General features: G+C 43.7%; 1 long non-coding RNA gene across 2 annotated transcripts; it reads right to left on the bottom strand.

Annotated features, from left to right (window-relative positions):
- Positions 1–540: 540 nt before the first annotated feature.
- Positions 541–3,589, bottom strand: LOC136427589 (uncharacterized). 2 transcript variants are annotated; one of them, XR_010754477.1, is made up of 4 exons: positions 3,312–3,589; positions 2,762–2,897; positions 2,409–2,503; positions 541–1,306 (listed from the first exon to the last, which is right to left on the bottom strand). It is a non-coding gene; the product is annotated as an uncharacterized lncRNA (long non-coding RNA). The 2 variants fall into 2 exon arrangements; XR_010754476.1 differs by having other exon boundaries at positions 2,414–2,503; positions 3,312–3,587.
- Positions 3,590–4,456: the final 867 nt, after the last annotated feature.

Here is a 4,456-nt window from a genome sequence, read left to right as displayed (position 1 = left end):
TATCCATAACTCCATAGGAAATAAGGAAGCCCATGTGTTGTATTTGTCCAGGAATGCCAACGATTATTTAGTTATTTATTAATCTTTAGGGTAGATGTCCAAGGGACAGCGTTGATTTAGCCACTGTTTGCTGTCTAGCTCCCAAGCTGACCTTTATGATATCACTGCTTCGGTCGCTGCCTGTTGCGTACAGAAGGGGGCGCTGCGGCACGGCTGCTGTTGGCACAGGTGGTTCGCATTTATGGACTTGGTCAAATTTGTAGGCACGGCACAAAAAATGACTAAGTGTTTGCAGCGCCAGAGGGTTCGGCGGGTTGAACCCATTTGAACCCACCGGAACCCACCAGAACCCATCTCCCTGCTAATGAGGGTTCAGAGCCACTGGACCATGGTAATTATGAACCCACTAAAAATTGACCAGAACTCACTTTAACCCTCAAAACCCGAATTCACCCTATTTGACCCATTTTGACCCGCCAGGACCGTTCTGAACCCACACATTTTTACAGAGGGTGTTTCAGAGAACAGGGATTTCCCTGGTTCTGTTATCTCATAACTACTCAGGCTCTCCAACCACCTGCCTTCCTTTCTGGCCCTGTGCCATTGTCTTGGGTCGGGACTCCAAGATATGACACAAGGCAAATTATGTCGTGGTCTAGGTTCCCGACGACCCACTTACCACCACATAAACAGAAAGGACAACAGATGGTAGAAGATTCCAAGCAGTCATATGCTAACAGAACCAGGAAAATCGCCGTTCTCTGAAACACTGAACTTTACAACCACTCCGCTAACAATCTCAGCCATCAACACAGCCACAGAAACTAAATCAATCACACACAGAGATTGTACAACACAGAAACAGTCTGAAGTCCTGCATGCAAAAGTAGTCACCACTCACAAAATGCCCCAACCCCCTACCAACAACATCACTCAGGATGTCAACAAAACACGTCAAGTACCCTACCACCAACCAAGAGATTGTGACTTGCCCTGCCAACAACGCCTCAGGTATACAGAGGGAATCGTACGTTCAGTTAAAGCTATAAATGCAACATCACAAATAATTGACTTCCCATCACACCAATGATAAGTCAGTCCCAGCCCAATTCTGTGAAAACATTTTGCACTTCGAAATGTTTCCCTTGATGACGATGCAAACACTTAATAATTCCAGGTCCTCTGGCAGGGCGTACACATGAGCACCGGTCTTTCTGGATGTCACCGTGGAGATGGCGTACTTGGCGTTGGATGACGACCACTCGGCATTAGTACTTAGAGATGTCTGCTTCCAAGCTTCTTTCAGCTACAAGAAAGTCAAACACACGAAGGAATTAGGACAAAACAGCCACCAAACATCTCGCTTTGTTCAACTCCAAATGCTACGAAGGCACTAGGATGCTTTCTGTTCTACCAGGAGTGGAAATGGGGACCGAAGTCATGCAAAAGTTGCAATTGAAAGATATCTAAAACTCAGGTCAAACTGTTGGCAATCAGGACTTGACCAGTCAAAATTGGTGGAACTGGCTTGGGTAAACTCAGTTCAAAGATGGTGCCACTGGCCTGAACAAAAAGTTATAGCCTCCACCAGGCCCTCTTACGGGCGCATTAATCGTAGAATTCGGCAGAAAAAGGAATACTAGTAATTAGCCAGTAGAGTTAGTCCTCAGTGAGGATCACATTTTGCCTGTTTAGGGCCTGTGATATGTCGGTAGGTTCTTTGATGTACAGTAATTACTATCTAATAGGTGCCAAGTAGCTAAATGATCCTTTTATTGCTCTGCGAGCAGACCGTGACAGAACAGACAAGCCCAGGACATGTAACAGGAAGTGCCTTGTCAATCACTAAAGTTTGTTTTGTTCATCAAAACAACACCATCAACACATTGGGTTGGCAACAGAAAAATACAAATCTCATTGAGATATGTACAATAGTCATACCTTGAAGAACTTGTTACAAGGTTTGCTATCCTTCGCTTTATATTCACAAGATCTGACAAGGCAGAATTCGGGCTGTAACTTTTCAAAATGGTACCCAAACCACATGGCGAGACCGTGATCAGCGATAGACGATGTTTCTAACTTTAGTTTAACAAAATTTTTTTATACGTTTTTAGTGAGTTTTAAAGGGCCAGAAAATCACTTAGAAAAGTTAGTCTGCTCAGAGTAACTGAAAAAGCTGCAGTCTGCTGGTCGCACCCTAATTGATTTATGGCCTAAATGATCTCAACTCCAAAGCTACTGCCTTTGTTCAGAAAATGACCAGGTTAATTATATTGCATTTCTTCTTGCCAACATATGAAAGACTAACGGAGCCTGCAAGTGAAACCCTGGGGTAGTTAGTCTGGTAGAGACTGAAAAAGTTACGTCACGGTCAAGTTGGAGTAAGTTGTACAGATTCTACTCACAGTACCTTGTTAATCCAGTCAACAGTCTCCTCATCTTCTTCAATCCGTTCAACTTCTGCAGCAGGGCCACTCACTCAGGTGTACACAGACACCAGCTGCAACAAACACAAAAGGCTCAACAGCTGTCCAATGGTATTGGGAATGTGACATACAATAAGAACTTGACACCTTTGACAAAATTTGTGCATGACCAAAAATTCAAATACAAGATGTAACTGTGGCCCAGTGCCAATGCACAAACCATGTGTATGCCCAATTACAGATGCATTTTCATAATGAATCCTATCACCATTAACTCTAAATGCCAAGCAGAGCCTGCTGTCAAACAATTATACAGCACAGATAATGCTCACCTTGTCAAATGTGGTACACCCATTCTCTTGAAGACTCCTGGGCTAAGTGATGCCCTGGATGTTGTCGCAAAGAACCTTCAATGTTGTTGCCCAGGTTCTTGCACGGTCCAGACATATTGGTGCCTCCACACCATTGCTGCAACAGACACAAAAGACAATGGCAAGTGAGAATGTGATATACAATAATTACTGACACCTCGGACAAAAAGATGAAACAAAAAGTGCATATAATCACCAAGTTCCAACCAACGTAGTGCGATAAGCATTTTCTACGAAGCATTGCTCAAGTGATCATAATTTCCTCAAAAAAAGGACATTTGATCAAAGACAGTTGAGGAAAGACAGTTGAGCAAAGACAGTTGAACAAAGACAGTTGAACAGACATCTTTACAGTTGAAAATTTGAAATGTGTTGGCAATCACAGAAACCTCTTTTCATATTTTTTATGAATTCTACCAACACAGCTTCATTGAAACGCTTCGTAACACAGCTTAGACGCTTTAAAGCAGACCCTGCGGTCTCAGAATACAGTGAAGTAGTTTAAACTTACCGTCGGATGTCATGGCCGCGTTGTGAAGACCCGCCATAAAGGCAATCTACAACGTGTAGATGTGAGACTGACCCCGTTCATCCATGGCTGAGTAGCCGCGGCTGGAAGGACCGCAAGCCATAGACGAACAATTACGGAGAGGCGAGGGGACAGTCCCGAGGCGGACTGCTATCAACGCCGGGTGGGCATCCCCGGATCTCGAGGAAAAGAGAGTACGGCCTTTCCAAGCTGAAGGTGGCCGTGAATAAAACTGTCTAGGTTGGGTGACATGGATATAGCTAGCGGCGTGCATGGAAAATTACTGGCTTCTGATTGGTTGAATTGTTGGCTTGTGATTGGTTGGAAAAATGCACTTTTGAGTATTTCCCCCATTGGTTGTCTTGATTATGTCTTTCCCCGGATTGGTTACCTGTCTCAGATGAGATTATCAGACTCTGGGTGTTGCACCCAGTTGGTCAGTTGTGCTAATTAGATCAACTGCAACGACGAAACAAACAGCGCACGACCTGTGATTGATACATGTAACAGAGTACGCAGGGCGAGGTTCTGGTTTATATCTACCACATGCTTAAAACCTCCTTGCTATTAGTAATACCAAGTGTGTTCGTCGGGCACGACGACCAAAACTGAGCCAACAAAAGTTGCTACGGTGAACGGGCATTTCAGGAAATAATAAAGTTGGTGCATATCAATAGCATTATCTGATTAAAACCTTATTGGTATAAGCAAGGAAGTCTATATAACCTGCTTGGTATAAGTGTGCGATAGCGATAGAGGTAATGCGACTTTGTCGCCAGATTCAATCCAGACAGTGCGTTCTATGTGCCTTTTGGGGTACTTTTGCGCTATAGGGGATTGTGGAAAACGCATCCTCAAGATTTTTTTTTTCCATTTCTCTTTATCACACAGAGAAAATGGGTCAAAACATAAAGGTGCGCATGCTCCTCCGTTTCCTTACATGATCTAAATAACAGACTGATCATTCCTGTTGTTCAAGTCAAGTAAACATGAGCCATTCAAGTTAAAAGGAAGCCAAACTTCATCGAAAGAACCTAGTACCTAAAGACAAGTGCAATGTTAGTGTTGTTGAAATACGCCGACAGTCTCACAGCGCTCCTATCTGCTTCTGTTATTACTGCAGTACC

This window comes from Branchiostoma lanceolatum, chromosome 2 (assembly GCF_035083965.1).
Source record: "Branchiostoma lanceolatum isolate klBraLanc5 chromosome 2, klBraLanc5.hap2, whole genome shotgun sequence".
NCBI classification, from domain to species: domain Eukaryota; kingdom Metazoa; phylum Chordata; class Leptocardii; order Amphioxiformes; family Branchiostomatidae; genus Branchiostoma; species Branchiostoma lanceolatum.
The sequence above is the reverse complement of the archived record's forward strand: the minus strand, read 5'-3'. Positions and strand labels throughout refer to the sequence as shown.